Here is a 23,519-nt window from a genome sequence, read left to right on the forward strand (position 1 = left end):
ATTTTATCAATTGATGCAAGAAAGGCATTTGACAAAGTTCAACACTCATTCATGATAAAAACTCTCAGCAAAATAGGAATAAGAAGGAAAGCTTCCCAACATAATAAAGGGCATTTATACAAAGCCAACAGCCAACATCACCCTAAATGGAGAGAGCCTGAAAACATTCCCATTGAGATCGGGAACCAGACAAGGATGCCCTTTATCACCACTCTGATTCAACATTGTGCTGGAAGTCCTAGCCAGAGCAATTAGGCTAGATAAAGAAGTAACGGGCATCCAGATTGGCAAGGAAGAAGTAAAAGTATCTCTATTTGCAGATGACATGATCTTATACACAGAAAACCCTAAGGAATCCTCCAGAAAACTACTGAAACTAATAAAGAGTTCAGCAGAGTATCGGGATACAAGATAAACATAAAAAAATCAGTTGGATTCCTCTATACCAACAAAAAGAACATCGAATGGAGGGGAGATGGGAGGGTAGTAGAGAGGGTTAGAAACTGGCAAAAGGGTCACGAAAGGAGAGACTGGAAGGAGGGAGCGGGCTGACTCATTAGGGGGAGAGTAAATGGGAGTCTGTAGTAAGGTGTACATAAGCTTATATGTGACAGATTGACTTGATTTATAAACTTTCACTTAAGGCACAATAAAAATTATTAAAAACATTTTTTTTAAATAGTAAAAAAAAAAAAAGAACATCGAAGAGGAAATCACCAAATCAATGCCATTTACCGTAGCCCCCAAGAAGATAAAATACTTAGGAATAAATCTTACCAGAGATATAAAAGACTTATACAAAGAAAACTACAGTACACTTCTGCAAGAAACCAAAAGAGACTTACGTAAGTGGAAGAACATACCTTGCTCATGGATAGGAAGACTTAACATGATAAAAATGTCTGTTCTAGCAAAAGCAATCTATACATTTAATGCAATTCTGATCCAAATCCCAGTGACATTCTTTAATGAGATGGAGAAACAAATCATCAACTTCATATGGAAGGGAAAGAAGCCCCAGATAAATAAGGCATTACTGAAAAAGAAGAACAAAGTGGGAGGCCTTACTTTACCTGATTTTAGAACCTATTATTACCGCCACAGTAGTCAAAACAGCCTGGTACTGATACAACAACAGATACATGGACCAATGGAATAGAATTGAGAATCCAGACATAAATCCATCCACATGTGAGCAGTTGATATTTGACAAAGGCCCAAAACAGTTAAATGGGGAAAGACAGTCCTTTTAACAAGTGGTACTGTCATAACTGGATATCCATCTGCAAAAAAATGAAGCAAGACCCATACCTCACTCCATGCACAAGAACTAACTCAAAATGGATCAAAGACCTAAATATTAAATCTAAAATGATAAAGATTGTGAAAGAAAAAATAGGGACAATGTTAGGAGCCCTAATACATGGCATAAACAGTATACAAAACATTATAAAGAACATAGAAGAAAAAAAAAATTTTCTTTTTTTCTAACTGGGAGCTCCTAAAAATCAAATACTTATGCTCATCCAAAGACTTCACCAAACAAGTAAAAAGACTACCTACAGACTGAGAAAAAGTTTTTAACTATGACATTTCTGATCAGCGCCTGATCTCTAAAATCTACATGATACTGCAAAAACTCAACTGCAAAAAGGAAATAACCCAATTAAAAAATGGGCAAAAGATATGAATAGACACTTCACTAAAGAAGACATTCAGGCAGCTAACAGGTATATGAGGAAATGTTCATGATCATTAGCCATTAGATAAATGCAGATCAAAACTACAATGAGATTTCATCTCACTCCAACAAGGCTGGCATTAATCCAAAAAACACAAAATAATAAACGTTGGAGAGGTTGTGGAGAGACTGGAACACTTCTACACTGCTGGTGGGAATGTCAAATGGTACAACCACTTTGGAAATCGATTTGGCACTTCCTTAAAAAGTTAGAAATAGAACTACCAGACGATCCAGCAATCCCACTCCTTGGAATATATCCTAGAGAAATAAGAACCTTTACACGAACAGATATATGCACACCCATGTTTACTGCAGCACTGTTTACAATAGCAAAAACATGGAAGCAACCAAGGTGCCCATCAACAGATGAATGGATAAATAAATTATGGTATATTCACACAATGGAATACTACGTATGGATAAAGAACAGTGACGAATCTAAACATTTCATAACACGGAGGAACCTGGAAGGCATTATGCTGAGTGAAATTAGTCCGCTGCAAAAGGACAAATATTTTATAAGACCACTATTATAAGAATTTGAGAAATAGTTTAAATGGAGAAGAAAACATTCTTTTGTGGTTACAAGAGGGGGGAGGGAGGGAAGGTGGGAGAGGGGTATTCACTAATTAAAACCAAAAAAACCCACTGCCGTTGCTCTGACTCATAGCGACCCTATAGGACAGACTAGAACTGCCCCACTGAGTTTCCAAGGAGCGCCTGGCGGATTTGAACTGCAGACCTCTTGATTAGCAGCCATAGCACTTAACCCCTATGCCACCAGGGTTTCCATTCACTAATTAGATAGTAGATAAGAACTACTTTAGGTGAAGGGAAAGACAGCACACAATACAGGGGAGGTCAGCACAATTGGACTAAACCAAAAGCAAAGAAGTTTCTGGAATAAACTGAATGCTTCGAAGGCCAGCGTAGCAGGGGCAGGGGTCTGGGGACCATGGTTTCAGGGGACATCTAAGTCGACTGGCATAATAAAATCTATTAAGAAAACATTCTGCATCCCAACTTGAAGAGTGGCATCTGGGGTCTTAAACACTAGCAAGCAGCCATCTAAGATGCATCAACTGGTCTCAACCCACCTGGATCAAAGAAGAATGAAGAACACCAAGGACACAAGGTGATTACGAGCCCAAGAGACAGAAAGGGCCACATGAACCAGAGACTACATCATCCTGAGACCAGAAGAACTAGATGGGGCCCGGCTACAACCAATGACTGCCCTGACAGGGAACACAACAGAGAACCCCTGAGGGAGCAGGAGAGCAGTGGGATGCAGACCCCAAATTCTCGTAAAAAGACCAGACTTAATGGTCTGACTCAGACTGGAAGGACCCCGGAGGTCACGGCCCCCAGACCTCCTGTTGCCCCAGGACAGGAACTATTCCCGAAGCCAACTCTTCAGACGTGGATTGGACTGGACAATGGGTTGGAGAGGGATGCTGGTGAGGAGTGAGCTTCTTGGATCAGGTGGACACTTGAGACTACGCTGGCATCTCCTGCCTGGAGGGGAGACGAGAGGGTGGAGGGGCTTAGAAGCTGGTGAAATGGACACGAAAAGAGAGAGTGGAGGAAGAGAGCGGGCTGTCTCATTAAGGGGAGAGTAATTGGGAGTGTGTAGCAAGTTGTATAAGGGTTTTTGTGTGAGAGGCTGGCTTGATTCGTAAACTTTCACTTAATGCACAATAAAAATTATTTAAAAAAAAAGTACAATATACATACAGAAAAGTGTATACATTATAAATGTACAGCATGATGAATTATACAAAATGAACACATCTGTGTAGCAACTACCCAGATCAAGAAGCAGTACATCACTAGTACCCTATACTCCCCCCCTTCTGTCTACTCCTCACCCAAAGGTAACCAAAATTCTGGCTTTTAACACCACAATTGTTTTACCTACTTCTAAATTTTATATAAATGGAATCTTACATGTGTATTGAACCTGTCTTCCCTCATTCAACATTCTATTTGTGAGATTCAGCCATACAGGTACAGAAAGGAGTAGTGTATTCCTTCTTATGTGGTATAGCATTCCATTATTTGACTATAAACAACTTAACCATTCTATTGTTGATGGATATCTGGGCAGTTTCTCAATTTTGGCTATTTACAAATAGGCTGGATTATGTATCCCAGCACACATTTTGTTCTGTGGGGTATATTCTAAAAGAAAAACTGCTGAGCCATGAGGTATAGGAATATTCAATCATTGCCAGATTGGCTGTACAAATTACACTCCTACTATCAGGGTAGGAGAATGGCAGTTGCTCCCACCCTTGCTAACACTCACTATCTATTTTAGGCATTCAAGTAGGTGTATATTGGTATTGCCTTATGACTTTAATTTGCCTTTCCTTAATAACTAAAGATGACGAGCACCTTTTCATAAGTTTATAGAGTATTTGGAAATTCTCTTTAATGAAGTGCCTTCTCATGTATTTACTTTTTTTTCTTTTAGGTGTTTGGTTTCTTCCCTAGTAACTTGTATGAATTATTTTTTGGATATGAGGCAACTGTCAAGAAAAAAAAATATGCATGCATACATATGCATACAATATACACATAATATATGTATTTTATGTATGTATTAAGTGTACACATACATTTACACATTTTTTTTTTTCCTCACACAGTAGCTTGCCTTTTCAGTTCCTTAGTGGTGTCTTTTGGTGACAAGAGGTTCCAGATTTTAATACAGTCTAATATCTCAATCAGGAACCCTGGTGGCACAGTGGTTAAGCACTCACCTGCTAACGAAAAGGTTGGCACTTCAAACCCACCAGCCACTCCACAGGAGAGGATGTGGCAGTCTACTTCTGTAAAGACTTATAGCCTTGGAAACCCTATAGGGCAGTTCTACTCTGTCCTATTGGGTCATTATGAGTGAGAATCAACTCACCAACAATGGCTTTTTTTTTTTTTTTAATGTGTCAATCTTTTACTTCTTGGTTAGTGCTTTTTATATTCTATTTATGAAGTTTTTTCCACCCCCAGGTCATGAAAATATTCTTCCATGTTATCTTTAAGAAGCTTACTATTTGACCCATCTACTTAGAATTGATTTTTCAAGGCATAATCTACAGACGAAAAAATGAAGACATACAGAATGCATAGTTCAATGAGCTTTGACAAATGAATATACCCACGTTACCACCTCCCTAATCAAGATTTAGAACATTTCCACCACCCCAGAAAGTCCTTTCATGCCTATTTGCAATCCATCTCCACTCAACTCAGCCCCAGGCAACCACTAATCTGATTACTATGACTACAGATTAGTTTTGCCTGTTATAAAATCATACAGTATATATTCTTTTGTATCTGGCTTCATTCTCTCAGCAAGATGTTTCTGATATTCATTACCGTTACTAAGTTTACTATATACGGGGCATCTGTTTAAATTTATAAAGCAACTGACAAAATGTTTCCCATGGTAGTTATACCATTTTACACTCCCAGTAGCAATGCATGAGAGTTCCAGCTGAACCACATTCTCACCAACACTTGGAACTGTCAGTCCTTCAATTTTGGCCATTCTAGACCACGTGAGGTAAAATCTCATTATGGTTTCAATTAGTATTTCCCTGCTGACTAATTACATTAAGTATAATACCATCTTTTTTGTGAAGTATCTGTTCAAACCTTTTGCCTTTCTTTTTAACTTCATTATTGAGTGCAAAAGTTCTTATACTCTGGATACAAGTTCATTGTTAGATATATATTTTTTTTTGAGAATATTTTCTTCCAGTCTTTGCACTGCCTTTTTATTTCTCTGATGATGTCTTTTGAAGAGCAGAAATATTTAACTTTGATAAAGTCCAATATATGAATCTTTTCTTCTGTGATTAGGACTTTTTGTGTTCTGTCTAGAAAATCTTTGCCTACCTACCCCAAGATCAAAAATTTTTTATTCTATATAGATTTATCTTTTACATTTAGGTCTATGATCCATTTTGAATTAATTTTTGTTTATGATGTAAAGTAGGGATAAAGAGTCACTTTTACTTTTTCATAGGATATTCAGGTTGTTCCACCCCCACTGCTGAAAAGACTATCCTTTTGCCATTGAATTACTTTTGTGCCTTTGTGAACATCAAGTATATGTGATTAGGTCTATTTCAGGACTATATTCTGTTCCATTGATCTATACGCCTTTTCCTTATGCCAATTCTACAGGCTTGATTACTACAGCATTATAGTAAGTCTTGAAACCTGGTACTGCAAACAAAACCAAATCCGTAGCCATCGAGTCGATCCTGACTCATAGCAACCCTACAGGACAGGGTAGGACTGCCCAACAGAGTTTCCCAGGAGCACCTGGTGGATTTGAACTGCCAACCTTTTGGTTAGCAGTGGTAGGACTTAACTACTATGCCACCAGGGTTTCCTCTGGTAGTGTGAGTCCTCCAATAATAACACTGTCATCATTCACAGGTAACATGATTATGTAGAAATGTAATGAAGTTACAAAAAAAACTTACTACAACTACTAAATGAGTTTAGCAAGTTTGCAGATCAAAATTTTAAGATCAATTGTATTTCTATATATCAGCAACAAAAAATTAGAAATTGAAATTTTAAAAATACCATTTATCGTAAGTTAAAAATCTGTAAAATACTTAAGAAAATCTAACAAAAGATATGCAAGACTAAACACTGAAAACCACGAAGCACTGCTTAGAGAAATTAAAGACCTAAATAAGTGAAGTATATACTATGTTGATGGATCTGAACACTCAACAGTATTAAGATGTCAATTTTCTCCTAATTGATCTACAGAGTCAATGCAATCCCAATCAAATTCCCAGTGGGCTTTTTTTGGGCAGAAATTGGCAGGCTGATTGTAAAAATCATCTGAGTATGCAAAGAGCTGAGAATAGTCAAAATAACTTTGAAAAAGAACAAAGCTGAAGGATTAACACTACCAGATTTCAAGACTTACTACAAAGCTACAGTGATCAAAACAGCATGATATTGGCATAAAGACAAACAGATCAATAGTACAGATAGAATAGAGAGTTTAGAAATAAACTCACAGGTGTATAGACAACTGATTTTTGACAAAGATACAAAGGCAATGCAATGGACAAAGGACAGTCTTTTCAACATATGGTGCTGGAACAACTGGAACATCCATATAAATGAAAAAGAACTTAGATCCACACCTCACGCTTTATATAAAAATTAACTCAAAATGGATCATAGGCCTAAATGTAAAACCTAAAACTACAGAACTTCTAGAAGAAAACACTGGAGAAAATCTTTCTGACCTTGGGCTAGGCAAAGAATTCTTAGATGTAACATCACAAGAACAATCCACAAAAAAAAAATTTATAAATTAGACCTGATTAAAATTAAAAACTGCTTTCAAAAGACACTGACAGAATGAAAAGACAAGCCACAGACAGGGAAAAAAATCAATGTAGTGCATATACCTGATAAAGGACTTGTATTCAGAATATATAAAGCTCTATCAAAACTCAACAATAAGAAAATAACCCAATTTTAAAAACAGGCAAGAGATTTAACAGACATGCCACTAAAGAAAATATACAGAAGGCAAAAAAACACATGAAAAGATACTCAGCATCAATTCATTAGGGAAATGCAAATTAAAACCACATAATCCTATGAGGTAGGTATCTTTATTATCCTCTTTACACATGAGGAACCTGAGGTGTACAGAGTGATTAGCTTAGCCCAGGACTCACAGCTGGTTAGTGTGGAAGATGAAATTCAAATGCGGCAGTCTAGCCCAGAAGTTGGAGCCAAATTCAACCTAATGCCTGTTTTTATACAACCTGTGAGCTAAGAATGGTTTGAAAAATCGTAAGAAGAATGGCATTTCATGACACATAAAAACCACATGATTAGAAGCCCTAATACAAGGCATAAACAGAATACAAAACATTACTAAAAATGACAAATAGAAACCAGATAACTGGGAGCTCCTAAAAATCAAACACCTATGCTCATCTAAAGACTTCATCAAAAGAGTAAAAAGACCACCTACAGACTGGGAAAGAATTTTCAGCTATGACATCTCCGACCAGCACCTGATCTCTAAAATCTGTATGATTCTTCCAAAACTCAACCACAAAAAGACAAACAACCTAATCAAAAAGTGGGCAAAGGATATGAACACACACTTCACTAAAGAAGATATTCAGGCAGCTAACAGATACATGAGAAAATGCTCTCGATCATTAGCCATGAGAGAAATGCAAATGAAAACTACGATGAGATTCCATCTCACTCCAACAAGGCTGGCATTAATCCAAAAAACACAAAATAATAAATGTTGGAGAGGCTGCAGAGAGATTGGAACTCTTATACACTGCTGGTGGGAATGTAAAATGGTGCAACCACTTTGGAAATCTATCTGGCGTTTTCTTAAAAAGTTAGAAATAGAACTACCATACAACCCAGAAATTCCACTCCTCGGAATATACCCTAGAGAAATAAGAGCCTTCACACAAACAGATGTATGCACACCCATGTTTATTGCAGCTCTGTTTACAATAGCAAAAAGCTGGAAGCAACCAAGGTGTCCATCAACGGATGAATGGATAAATAAATTGTGGTATATTCACACAATGGAATACTACGCATCGATAAAGAACAGTGACAAATCAGTGAAACATTTCATAACATGGAGGAACCTGGAAGGCATTATGCTGAGCGAAATTAGTCAGAGGCAAAAGGACAAATATTGTATAAGACCACTATTATAAGACCTTGAGAAATAGTATAAACTGAGAAGAACACATACTTTTGTGTTTACGAGGGGGGGAGGGAGGGAGGGTGGGAGAGGGTTTTTTACTGATTAGTTAGTAGATAAGAACTGCTTTAGGTGAAGGGAAGGACAATACTCAATACAGGGAAGGTCAGCTCACCTGGACTGGACCAAAAGCAAAGAAGTTTCCGGGATAAACTGAATGCTTCAAAGGTCAACGGAGCAAGGGCGGGGGTTTGGGGACTATGGCTTAAGGGGACTTCTAAGTCAACTGGCAAAATAATTCTATTATGAAAACATTCTGCATCCCACTTGAAATGTGGCATCTGGGGTCTTAAATGCTAACAAGCGGCCATCTAAGATGCATCAATTGGTCTCAACCCACCTGGATCAAAGGAGAATGAAGAACACCAAGGTCACACGATAACTAAGAGCCCAAGAGACAGAAAGGGCCACATGAACCAGAGACCTACATCATCCTGAGACCAGAAGAACTAGTTGGTGCCCGGCCACAATCGATGACTGCCCTGACAGGGAGCACAACAGAGAACCCCTGAGGGAGCAGGAGATCAGTGGGATGCAGACCCCAAATTCTCACAAAAAGACCATACTTAATGGTCTGACTGAGACTAGAGGAATCCCGGCGTTCATGGCCCCCAAACCTTCTGTTGGCCCAGGACAGGAACCATCCCCGAAGACAACTCATCAAACATGGTAGGGACTGGACAGTGGGTAGGAGAGAGATGCTGATGAAGAGTGAGTTAATATATCAGGTGGACACTTGAGACTGTGTTGGCATCTCCTGTCTGGAGGGGGGATGGGAAGATAGAGAGAGTTGGAAGCTGGCAAAATTGTCACGAAAGGAGAGACTGGAAGGGCTGACTCATTAGGGAGAGAGCAAGTGGGAGTACAGAGTAAGGTGTATATAAACTTACATGTGACAGCCTGACTTGATTTGTAAACGTTCACTTGAAGCTCAATAAAAGTTAATAAAAAAAAAAAAAAACATGAAATTCAAACTTCAGTGTCCATAAGTAAGAATTTATTGGAACACAGCTGTTGGCTATTCATTTACATATTTTCTATGACTACTTTTACACTGCAACAGCACAACTGACTTGTTGTGACAGAGACCGTATGGATCACCAAGTCTAAAATACTTGTTTTCAATTGCTATGCTGCCTCTCTAAGTAAAAAATGTTTGAACATTCCCATGTGTACATATTTATTTAAAATTATATGTAAATATATACTGCACTAACATATTAAGTGATACATATAAATACTCAGAAGTAGAAATGTATAAAATGTATAAAAATGAGAAAAACATAAATATTTTTCAACACTGTACAAATTTTTCTGCTTCCTACCTACACGTTAACAAATAGCTCAACTAGACATGTAATGATGTATCATTAGTTGTCTATATCAACCCCACTGTCAGTGAGCTTCTCATAGGGCATATGTTGTCTTTGTATGACATTTTTGCTCCTTCAAGGCTGCCTAGTAATTATTTTAACCAGATTTCATATGGCTAAAAATGGTAGTCACTCACAGTACAAAATATTCTAAGGCTCTGGGGATTATCTATTCCCTGAGGCAGAGCTTATAAGTGCTCTGTAGAAACAGCAGTCGGACCACCTTGTCCATTTCTTTTACTACAGGTTGCAAACAGAATTAAGCCAATGATTCACAGTTTAGTGTTCACAGCTTTTTGGTAGCTATCAATAGCCTCTCAAAGTTTGAGACTCTTGGTCTCCTCCTTAACAACCTTGTCACTAAATTAGAGGAAACAAATCTGAGGTCAAATTCTGCCATACATTCAAACATTTATTAGCAAGTAGGCACAAAAAAAAAAAAAGAAAAAGGAGCTGTGGTGGCACAGTTAAGTGCTCGGCTGCAACTGAAAGGTTGGTGGTTCAAACCCACCAGCTGCTCCATGAAAGAAAGATGTGGCAATCTGCCTCCACGAAGATTTATAGCCTTGGAAACCCTATGGGGCAGTTCTACTGTCTGTCCTATGGAGCCACTATGAGTTGGAATCAACTCGATGGCAATGGGCTTGGTTAGTCACAAAAAGTCATACAACCTGTTCCACAAGCATCACGAATATAAGCCACTATTCTGTCATTTTAACCACTACAATAAGCATCTTGCATGACAGGTTCACTTAAGGCATTATTTTAGCATCAGGATTCAACTAATCTTGTTTGGAATAAAAAAAGAACCCCAAACCTATTGCCGTCGAGTCGATTTCGACTCATAGCGACCCTACAGGACAGAGTAAAACCACCCCATAGAGTTTCCAAGGAGCTCCTGGTGGATTTGAACTGCTGAGTTTTTGGTTAGCAGCCATAGCTCTTAACCACTATGGAACCAGGTAGATGAATTTTCCATTAACAGCTAAACACAGAGCTAAACAGAATTCCTAGCCAGAGGGCAACCTTCCATAGAAGTAACAGGCTATTGGGCTCACTAAATTCTTAAACCCTGTTCATGCAAGGGCAGAAATGTCTGTTCAATATTTCTAGCTAATTCACATACCTTGAAAAACACTCATTTCACCACAAAAAAATATTTAACTTGATAATTGTTGAATCTAGGTGATGGGTATATGAGGGTTCATTTTATTCTTCTATCCACTTCTGTATTTTTTTTATTATTATAAAAATCTTAAATCCACTATGCTAGTTAACAAACCTCAAACGCTGAGTGATAATAAAAATAATTAAAGGGTTTATAGGAGTCTATGCTATGAGGATCCTGTTTTTTTATGCTATGAGGATCCTGCTTTTAGTCTTTCAAATGCTAAGTACATATTCCTTATTAGAGTACTTCAAATGTTAACTAGTCATCTTTAGAGTTATAGATTAAAACTAACACACATATATATCACACTATTTCAAATGAAGTATTTTAAAATATATTTCGTAACACTCAGAGCATATATCTCTATCATGAACTTCTAACATAAATTACATGTGTTCAGTTACTTGTTCTCAAATCTCTCTCCCCTAGACACCATGAGGTTCTTTCAAACAAGGACCATGCCCTATTTGTCCCTGAAGTCTTCTCCCCTACTTGAGTTCTAAGCTCAGAGTCTGAGTTCAATAAATTCAACTCTGCAAATATTTACAGAGCACCAGATTCTGTTTTTCAGGCACTATTTTTAGTGCTAAGGATAAAGCCCTGACCAAAAATGACAAAGCTATTCTCATGGGGCTAACATTCTAGTAGAATGCTGTTGAAGTGAATGATGAGGTTGGACAAACTGATCTTTAAAAGGTCCTTCCAACAAATATTTTCTGTGACACAAACCACACCACAATACCCCATGCTTTGGGGAACCTCTCTCAATTCCTCTCTAAGAATTAGCCAGCCTGACAGTGCCTTGAGCACAGGGCTGGTGGGAGGCTGCTGCCTGATGGCAGTTTAAAGACTAGAAGCTCAGGCACCCATCATTTTTCCATTTCCTTCTCGACGGCACAGGGTCTGGGTTATCCGAAATGGTAAAATGGTCCACTATGCAATGACTATAGACAACAGAAATAACTTGTAGAGTTGTAGGACCATACAGCTCAAGGTATTAATCTTTTCCCTGACAGATTACAACAGATTACTCTTATAAAATAAAACAATGCATGTGAAAACATTCAGTAAATTATACACATTATACATATTTAAATTGTCATTGTTTTCTACCATTTTCTCCTTATCTCTGGGCCAATGGTTCTCAAACTGGGATCCCAGGCCCTGAGGAGTGTCCACAAGGATAGTAATGGGAATGTTTAGGTCATTCTTCAATATACTTTTAAAAATCTAACAAATCATATGCTTACAGTCCATAAGGTTGCACTGACTAAATACCACCATCTCAATACACAGGTTGAGTATATTTCTGTTGCTGTCTACGGCTTGTTCTTTAGTAGAAAATATTTAAAAATACTTCACACTCGTATGGGAGTGACAAAAGGAATGTAATACAAGCTGGTAAAAAAGTTGGGGGCCACTGCTTCAGAACCATCGCTTCAGAACATGATGAACTTGTTAGATAATCAAATTAGTGGTAGAATATTTCAATCTACTTCGATACATAGAGCAATCAATGTTTTACATCTTCTGTCTGGTTTCCAGACTCTTATTTGGCACTAACATTTATCAATTCTATAGGATCTAATTGGTGACTACTTCTGATGCTGCCCCAAAAAGAATGTGTTTTGGGATAAACTAGGACTACTCTCAGCTTCCATTCCACAACATCCTGAAATCACAGCAAATGAGTTCTTGCATACAAGCCTAACACATGGCTTCTACTTGAGCAATCACATAAATAGCATCAAAGCAATTGATTTCCCCTTACGATTCTTACATAGTTTTAAAGAAATCACATTGATGATACTACGCTCTCTTCACTTTAAATTCTAGAATACCTTTCGATTTAAATGTTACATTTAGAATTAGGCATATCTAAATACTTATATCAAATAACATTTTACAAATTTTCTCCTTTAAGTAAGAAGATCAGGTTTTTGAAATTACTTCAACAGATTTTAAATTATTACACCTATTACATAGAAATACATATAAAATTAATTGCAGGCCTTAACACTGACACATAAATAGAATCAGAAAATACTGCATAAGTCATGTTTAACTGCCATATGGAAAGGGCACTCACGAGATGTAGAAGAAAGAGCTCTAAGTAATTGTTTGTGAACAGAGATAGGCCTTTATAGCCTAGAAAAATAGAAATTCCCTAATCATACCACTAACTCTCCAGCTCCAACTTTGACTTTTTGACACTGCCATTTCTTACACAAACAAATGGTAGCAATGAAGGGTACTTTGTTAGATTTTTTTTTTTTTTTAATTCTAAATTTTAAACAATAATAGTTAATTCTTATGTGCCAGGCACTATTTCACAATAATCCTATAAGCCAGGCACTAGGTGTTCATTTTACAGGCCAGAAAACTATGACACGGACAGGTTAAACAGCTTCACACACTAGTAAGTGACAGCTCAGATTTAACTCAGTCTACCGGCTCTCATCATACTCCACTTGCTGCTCCTCAGCTTAGGGCAAAATAGCCACATCATCTGTAGTATTTGTTAACCACATGCATTGTTTTAAAAAAGTCTGAGATAAACAAAAAAGCTGGGTCTCAGATGTAAACAGTAAATAAGACCTAAAACTCCAGAAAAATATAACCAAGCTTGCAATTTCAAAGGAAGCAATCATTACTGAAAGAGGACTACGTGTGAATTTTTACACAGGTTTGGCTAGAGATGGGAAATTTTTAAAATCTTGTGGCATTTATATATATATATAGATATATATATATATATATTTTTTTAAGTTATTTCTGATTCTTGCTTGAATTATTTTAGCTTTAGGGGAAATACTGGCATACATGTGATATATTACAATTATATTTTCTATAATTCTATGCAGCCATTAAAAACGCTGACATGGTTCTATAGTTATTGATATGGAAAGCGTCACACAATGTGCTAAATAAATAATAGCATGTATAGTGTGATCTCAAATCTATTCCTTTTTTTAAGTCTTAAGGTTAAACTGTAGTAGCCCTGGTGGCACAATGGTTAAGCTGGTTAAGCGCTCAGCTGCTAACCAAAAGGTCAGTGGTTCGAACCTACCAGCAGCTCCGTGGGAGAAAAGGCCTAGTGGATTGCTTCCATAAAGATTAAAAAAAACAAAAACCCATAAAGATTACAGCCTAGGAAACCCTATGGGGCAGTTCTACTCTGTCCTACAGGGTCACTGTGACTTAGAATTGACTTGATGGCATACAACAACATGGTTAAATTTACGACAAGATCTTTAAAATGGTTATTAGATGGTAAGATTTTCTCTTCCTTCCTCAAACTTTTCTGTATAACCTGAACTTTTTTCTTTTCCAATGCACAGGCTACTTTTATAAGCAGAAAAAAAGACAATTTATTAAGTCTTACTACTCAGATATTTTAACAAAATATTTTATTTGGTATGAGGAAGAATAGTTAAACAGCTGCTGCTAAATTCCCTAAGTTTACTTTGAAGTAGCATTGAAATAATTTTATTTAAACTATTCTCTAAACCATATAACCAGTCATACACTAAGCTTGTAACTACTGATCCTCCTCTGTCATAAATGAAAGAGACAGGGAAAGACTGCATATTGCAGAAAAAACCTGAATAATCTGCTATTCTAATTAAATCTGATCATGCTCTGAACTTCCCAAATGTGTTATTTTCTTTGAGAAGTATGTTACTTGATAAAGTTGTTTCTGCTCATCTGGGTACTTGCAAATAGCAGAAAGAGAAAACAATGGTATCTAACACTTTCAGGCTTTAAGTATCCTATTAGGCTGTCTGCCCTCCTGCAGTCAAAATTAAATCTATTTCAGGCAAAAAGTTGGAAAACTTACTCTTTTGAGAGTTCTTCCTTCTCTTCAGTTCCATACAGTTTGCCTGTCCTTAAAGATGTACTGTGAGAGTCTGTACCTATTTCCTGGTTCTAGAAAGAGGCATGTCAGCACATGCCTAAAGTGAACATTTCCTCAAAGATTATATCATAATACTTCAGAGGAAAGAATAATAAATAAATAAATAAATAATGTAGAAAAAAAACTCAAGAAATCTTTACATAGGTTATTTCTCATAAAATAAGGGGCTTAGAAACTAGATGATCAACAATTCAGTAAGCATTTGGACAGTACCTAGGTGCAATGGAAAATTAAAAGATACGAAACAAACAGAACCATCTGGAAAGATTTTACAATCTAACGGGAAACATTAAAAAAAGGAGCAAACAACCTGATTCTCCTTTCAAACATATTTTCAACTTTCCATATAAATACAAGCTTCTTTCAAAATAAGTAAATAAAAATAAGGGAAAAACATATTTTCAACTTTCCAGATAAATACAACCTTTTTTTAAAATAAGTAAATAAAAGTAAGGGAAAAGCCAGCTCAACGTTCAGCTCACAATGCATCGCACAGCCAAACAGACTTAAGTGAAATGTTCGAGTTTTAATAGAATACATTATATTCAACAGTTCAAAGCAGAAAGATAACCCAAGGTATAAAAAATATCATTTCAAAGATAATTAGGTCCTAAAAGCTTATCTACTTTAAAAAAAAAAAAAATCCTTCACAAAAGTTCATGCCTGCCTTACAGAGACATCACTCACTTTAGTAATCCACTGATGATGTCTGATTACTCCGTTCTCTGTCTGCAGACTAAGAACTACATGCTTACCACTTGAATAATTTAGTCAGCAACGGGAAGAAAACAAACCAGTGGGGAAGGAGGAAAAAAAGAAAATGGATAGGTCAGCAAACCAATTCAGAAAAAGCTTAAACCACTCATGTGATCCACAGAATTATCAAAAGCAGTTCCTCTTTCCCCGCTCCAGAAACCGGGGAGATAAGCAGTCTAGAAACAAAGGCTGTTTTTTTCCCCTACCTTCAGAGTCCAGTGATTCAAAGAAGACAAACAAGAGCATGCTGGATTATGTATTTCCCAACTCTAACATAAAGCAACTGTTATTTAAGCACATGGTCAAAGTACCTAACAAACTGTATAGGCAGAAGAAACAATGATGTTAATAATATAAGCTTAATCCAACCAATAAACAGAATTTATAGGGATCAATGAATCAATTATTTCAAAAGACAAAAATGACTAACAGTCTTATGTACAATGGAAACATAAAGAGATCAACATTGAAATAATTTCTCCCTAAAAATCATATTTTCATTTTAATATACATTTACTGCAGACTTGTACGTAACAAGAATAAAACAAAATTCTCACCCTTAAACAATATATCAAGATGGAGAACTGAGCACATGTTAATACTCTCCTTCCACTTGAAACCCCATAAAAGTGCCATAAAACCCCCATTTTAATAGAATAAGTATATAATAGCATAGAAAAACAAAAATGCATGCCATCATCAGTCAATATTAACCCACTGCCATCAAGTCAATTTCAACTGATAGCGACCCTATAGGACAGAGTAGAACTGCCTGATAGAGTTTCCGAGGAGCGCCTGGCAGATTCGAACTACCGACCTCTTGGTTAGCAGCCGTAGCACTTAACCACTACACCACCATGGCTTCCCAGTTAATATTAGAAATACCCAAAAGATGGAAAGCAGGCTGGTTTTCACATCTAAAGGTTAAAAACAAGCAGTTCATATACAACGTATAAATGGACAATAAACATAAGATACTCCTTAGTAGTAGTCAGGGAAATGTGATACATTATAATTACAATGTGATAATTTTATCTGGCAAATTAGCAAAATATTAAAAACAATGATAAAAGTTTAGCAAGGGTTTGAGGGAAAGGGACTCTCTTTTACTGCTGGTGGATAGTAAGTTAGTAAGATCTTTTTAAAAGGCAATTTGTTAATATTCATCAAAATATAAAAAGTGTATATACTCTCTGATTCTGCACTTTCATTTCTAGGAATCTAACCTAAAGGGAATCTTTACTCATGTAACAGTCATGCATCACATAATGTTAGTTCAGGCAAACTTCCAACTGCATATATGTCTATGGTCTCATAAATTAAAAAATCCAGATTGGAGAACGGGATGTAGCAGGTATAACCGGATGTAGCAAATGCAACAGCTTTCTGCACACAACTCGAGTATCTCATGTCTCTAGAAAGTAACTGCGCTGCCAGGCATATAATGGTACAGTATATTATAACCATAATACACATCTTCATAGTCATAATAAACACATGTTACTGGCTTATGTATGTACTATAATGTATTTTTATTGTTATTTTAATGTGAACTTCTCCTACTTAAAAATAAAAAGTTTACCATATAACAGTGTATGCTCTGACTCGTAGGCAGCAGCATCCAATCTCATGTGTCACACGTTTCTTGAGTGTTGTAGCATTACCTCTGTTTAATTTTCTCTCGAACATATTACCATGAAGTGCATCCTGGCTCCCAAATGCAGCAGAACCAGTGCTAGTGATACAATATGGTGTTCGTACAACATCCAAATCACATAACGTTCTATTTCACAGAACATACCGTGGACGTTAAGTGATGCATGACTGTACGTGGGTATTTAGCGTTGCATCTCTTTAGAATTGGGAAACGGGAAACAATTTAAATGATGAATGATAACGAAATGGTTAAGTGAATTATGTCTCACTCATACTATGAAATATCATGCAGGATGAAAAAATACCCAAAGTACCTACATATCTCAGCACAGAAAGATACCTCCCCCCAAAAAAACCCCACATATCGTGCAGTGAAAAAAAGCAATTTACAGACAATACATCATATTAATTTTCAAAAAATCTGGCTTCTTTTAAGTATTTATCATCACCCTGTATCACCCACTATCACTCTTTGTGGTAGTCACTTACCTATCTCTATGTCACGCCCCTTCACTCACAGAAAAACTCAACATGTTAAGTTTTGATCTCTGTCCAATTACTCCAGTGATCATTCCTGGCGATTTCAATATCCTTGAACCCTCTTGGTTCCTTGACCTTCTTACAAATCTTTTCCTCCAACCTATTTCAGTTATCTGCTCCCAAAATCATACCCTAAACCTTGTGATGTCCAAAAACTAAACGACTTCCTATGTCTCATTTTTAAGCCTCCCACATTTAGACCGGAATCGACTTAACGGCAGTGGGTTTACATTTAGACCACCACTTTCTAGCTTTCCAACTTTACTTCTATACTAGTGAACAATTCTTTGTCACTGCCAAAACTTTCAGTCCATTGACAGTACCACTCTTTCTCACTGTCCATTACATCCCTTACTCCCTCAATTCCTTCCTTAAATAACCTAGGTTTTATGATCCAAAGGTATAAAAACTTCCTTCAAGTCCACTTGCATCTATCATAATTCTGGCAAAACCCCAACCTTGGTTAAACTCAATACATTGCTTACTCCAAAAGTCTCTTAACTGGCCTTACTTCCATTCTACCTCATCTGACCTGGACTGCTAGTGGCCTACCCAGTAACCACTCTCTCCCTCCTTATTAAGAGAACCCTAATTTTCTTCAATCTGTTTCCCAATCCCTCTGGCAGCTAGAGCGAGGAGTTTGTGACACTGGACTCTAAAATGTAGATGAAGTCACTGGGTGGGGGTTTAGAGAAAGCTCTTTAAAAAGACCCAATTCAGCTGGCATGTGCCCTTTTGCCTTCTGGCCTTCTGCCTGGATATGATGCTAGAGAAGAATCAGTCATCTCATACCACAAAGAGACAGGCACATCTGAAGATGTCTAAAGAGAAAGATAAAAAAAAGCCTAAATCCCTGATGTCCTGAAGCTGCCATATCAGCCCTGGACTGCCTACTTCCAGTTTTTTTGTTACCTAAGAAAAATAAAATTCCTCATTTGTGTGAGTCATTGTTCTGGGGTCTCTACTGCCATAGGGTGGCTATGAGTCAGAATTGACTCGACAGCAACGGGTTTTGTTTTTTTTTTTTAATTGTTCATAGTAAGGAACCCTGGGGGCACAGGGATTAAAGTCCTCAGCTGCTAACCAAAAGGTTGGTAGTTTGAATCCACCAGCCACTCCATGGGAGTCTGCTTCTGTAAAAATTTACAGCCTTGGAAACCCTATGGGGCAGTTCTACTTTGTCCTATAAGGTCACTATGCATCAGAATTGACTCCAATGCAGTGGATTTGGTTTTCTGGTTCACCGTTCACAGTAAATACAATCCCTAACTTCTATGCCCATTACAGTTTATTTCCCACGTGGCAACCAAAAATCTTTAAAAAACATAAATCAGATCACATTACTGGCTTCCCATAACACTTAGAATAAATTTAGGCTCTTTACCAGGTCAACTAGACCTTTCCTGATCTGGCCCTTCTATCTCTCCCAACTCAGCTTCTACCATAATCTCCTCACCACCCCTCCACCCCCTACTTAAAAACTCAGCTCCAGCCACACTGGCCTTCTTGTTCCTTGAACAAGCCAAACTTGTTTCTGTCTCAGGGCTCCCTGGTGGTACGGTGGTTAAGATATCAGCTGCTAACCAAAAGGTCAGCAGTTTGAATCTACCAGCCACTCCTTGGAAATCCTATGGGGTAGTTCTGTTCTGTCCTATAGGGTCTCCTTGAGTTGGGATCAACTCAACAACAATGGGTTTTGGTTTGGTTTGTGTGGGATGCTTTCCTAATATCTTTACTTGGTTTGCTTCTTCTTTCAGGTCTCTACTCAAATGTTGCTTCCTCTGAGAAACGTTCCCTGATCACTCTATTTAAAACAGTCTGTTGCATCTTCTCAAGTTTCCTTCCTACTCTCCTCCAGCTCTCCTTACCCTGCTTTATTATTACACATTAAATATTTGTTTGCTTATTTACTGCCTGTCTTCCCACTAGAATGGAATCTCCTGAGGGCAAGGGCCTTGGCTGTCTTCTTCAGCACTGTATCCCCAGTACCTGGCACACAGTAGGGGCTCAATAGATATCTGATGAATAAATGAAGAAACATCATGAGGTCATTTACACTGAAAAAGGCTAAAATGTATATGTAAGCACATAAAGGGGCCAGCTAAGATGACCACTAAACTGCTGACACTAGTTACCTCTGGGGAACAGAATGAGAAGTAAGGTGAGGAGTGACTTTCACATTTTGCTCCACATATTTCTGCACTGTTTTTCTTATGTTAAAAAAGACAATACTACTTGGCTTAGGAGGCACTGAGTTTCTGTTAATGGTGGTGGAATAATTTGGAAACAGATAGTAGTGATGGTTGTACAACATGATGAACATAACTGATGTCCCTGAAGTGTACATGTAAAAAATGTTGAATTGGCAAATGTTTTGTTATGTATGTTTTTACCAAAATAAAACAAATTTTTAAAATAGACAAAATTAACTATAACATATAGGAGAAAGAAAATTTTTTAACATATTTAGAAATATAAACCTATTCATAAAATCATAAAATTTAAAAGCTCAAAGTAACTTTAGTAAGCATTAAGAAAAACCAAAGTCTTCGATACCAAAAGCACCAGCAACAAAAGAAAAAAATCGATAAATCAATAAAAACTTTCATGCATCAAAGGATTTTACCAACAAAATGAAGAGACAACCTATAGGATGAGAGAAAATAAAGTATTTGATAACCATATATCTGATAAGGGCTTAATAACCAGAATATATATAAAGAATTCCTACAATTCAACAACAAAAACACAAACAAACCCCCCCCCCCAAAAAGACAAAGAGCCCAACTAAAAAAGGGCAAAAGACTTGAATGGACATTTTTCCAAAGAAGGTATACATATGGCCAGTAAGCACATGAAAAGATGTTCAACATCATTAGTCATTAGGGAAATATAAATCAAAACCACAATAAGATACCACTTCACACCCATTACCAAAAAAACCAAACCAAACCTGCTGCCATTGAGTCGATTCTGACTCACAGCAACCCTTATAGGACAGAGAAGAACTGCCTCATATAGTTTCCAAGGAGTACCTGGTGGATTCGAACTGCCAGCCTTTTGGTTAGCAGTGTAGCTCTTAACCACTATGCCACCAGGGTTTCCTCACACCCATTACAATGGCTATTATCAGAAGAAAAGGAAAATAACAAGCATTCATAAGGATGTGAAGAAATTAGAACCCTTTCACGTTGCTAGTGGGAAAGGAGGATGACGCAGCTGCTTTGGAAAACAGCTCAGTGATTTCTCATAAAGTTAAAGATAGAATTATCATACCACTCAGCAATTCCACTCCTAAGTATATGCCCAAAAGACTTAAAGCAGACACTCAAACAGATACAATGTTCACTGCAGCATTATTCAAAATAGCCAAAAGGTAGAAACAGTGCAAGGTCCATCAAAAGATGAATGGATAAACAAGATGTGGTATAACCATACAAAGGAATATTATTCAGCCATAAAGAGAAATGAAGTTCTGATACCTGCCACAACGTGGCTGAACCTTGACAACATTATGGTGAGTGAAATAAGTCAGACACAAAAGGATAAGTATTGCCTGAACCCACTTAGATGAAATGTCTATAACAGGCAAATGTATAGTGACCAAAGTTTATTAGCCAATACGAGGGGCTTAGGAAAGAGGGAAATGGGGAGTTATGACTTAAGAGGTACCGGAAATTTTTTGGAAACGTATATTAGTGATTGCTGTACGATATAGTGAATTGTACACTTAAAAATTATATACCTAAAAATAGTTAAAATGGTGAATCTTTTTACATACATATATACATATATACATATACACACATATAGATATACATATACACACATACATATATGCATATATATGAGCCCTCCTTGAACCTAATAGCTTCCTATAACCTGGTTCAGTTCCTGACAAAACTCATTTTTTTCTATAGTAGTCTACCACTCCAAACTGGTTTATTCCTAAAATTCTCCATGGGTAGAAAAATCTATGATCAAATAAAACCTTTTACAATAACTAGAATAAAGGGGAATAAAATTTCTTGGTAATTTTTTACAACCCTTGTAATCGTTTTTACTGTCATAATTACTGATGATGAGTTGTACAGAATTAACTTCCACTTACTATCCATTCACTGGAGAAAGCTGTAAAGATATCCCTTCCCTAGGGATTCATCAGGTATCCCTAGGTGGCACAAATGGCTAAGCACTCACCACTAGCCAAAAGGTTGGTGGTTTGAACCCCCCCTCAGACAGGCCTGGTGACCTGCTTCTGAGAGATCACAGCCTTGAAAACCCTACGGAGCAGTTCTACTTTGCACACATGGAGTTGCCATCAGCTGGAATTGAGTTGACAGCAATTAACAACACCAGGGACTCATCCAGATAATTATGAATTTATTTTGCTTTGTTTCAGAAAACAGGCATTCTAAGAGACATCTTTATCTCCAGTAGTTCCCCATCCAAATGTTTAGTGCCTTTTAGTTTTTTGGCAACTTTTTTGAGGCATATTTTACATATCATATAATTCAACCTTTTTAGGTACATAATTTAATGATTTCTAGTAAACTTCCCAAGTTGTGCAAAATCAGTTTCATCACTCTAATAAAATCTCTCATACCCATTTACTGTTAATCCCTGTTCCCATCTCCTGGTGTAGTCAACCAATAATCTATTATCTGTCTCTACAGATTTGCCTATTCTGGGTGTTTTATATAAATCTAATCATACAATATGTAGTTTCTTGTGTCTTGCTTCTTTCACGTAGCATCTTTTTGAGGTTCATCCATATCTTAGCAGGTATCAGTGGATCATTCCTTTTTATTGCTTAAAAGTACTCCATTGTATGGATATACCACATTAGTGCCTTTTGATTTTAATTTTCCAGATCGTACAATGGATGAAGGATAACTTGCATGGTTGCGGGGGCAGGCAGGGACCTATAGCTAGCTTCTATTTGACCCATTTGACAATCCAGTTTATACCTGATGAGAACACCCTAGCTTGACACATTATACCATCAGTCCCTTTTAAAGCCACCTTCCCATCCCTTCCTCCTAACAGGAACAGAAGTTCTTTCTCTCTCCCAAGGCTTATAAAAACCTCTGCTCTTACTATGCCTTTTGCTTTACTGCCTTTTTCTACCTCTAAATCCTTGTTTTTTCTCTTTAAGACTATCTTCAAAGGGAAAGCTTTAAAGTTTCCATGTTCTCAAAGTTTCTAAAAAGGTGTATTAGAACTAAGTAACTGCATATTGTAGAATTTTACTTAGGAGGAATCTGTGGTTCTTTTAATGTGGTCCCTGAACGTAATTTCTTTCCATGTAGAAAAAGCTTTGAAAAAAAAAAACAAAAAAACCCACACTACAAATCTAAGTGCAGCACGAGGATCCAAGTGAACATGTGATGCCCTCATTTAAAAAGGAAGGTCAAAGGATATGTAGTAATTAAGTACAGTTTTCCACTATCTTTTCTCTTTAATGTGACTTTGTTAAATTTCAATTTTTCATTCTGTATAAAATGCCACAATAACATTGTTGTCTTGCTGTTCTTGTATGATAACACCTGCTTCAG

The 23,519-nt window shown here is 37.0% G+C and overlaps 1 protein-coding gene across 1 annotated transcript in view; it reads right to left on the minus strand.

Moving 5' to 3' along the window:
• The window catches only part of RNF169 (ring finger protein 169), a 134,586-nt gene that overhangs the window by 66,499 nt on the left and 44,568 nt on the right, over positions 1-23,519 (minus strand). The window lies entirely within an intron of this gene.

Source organism: Elephas maximus, chromosome 7 (genome assembly GCF_024166365.1).
Source record: "Elephas maximus indicus isolate mEleMax1 chromosome 7, mEleMax1 primary haplotype, whole genome shotgun sequence".
Classification (NCBI taxonomy): Eukaryota; Metazoa; Chordata; class Mammalia; order Proboscidea; family Elephantidae; genus Elephas; species Elephas maximus.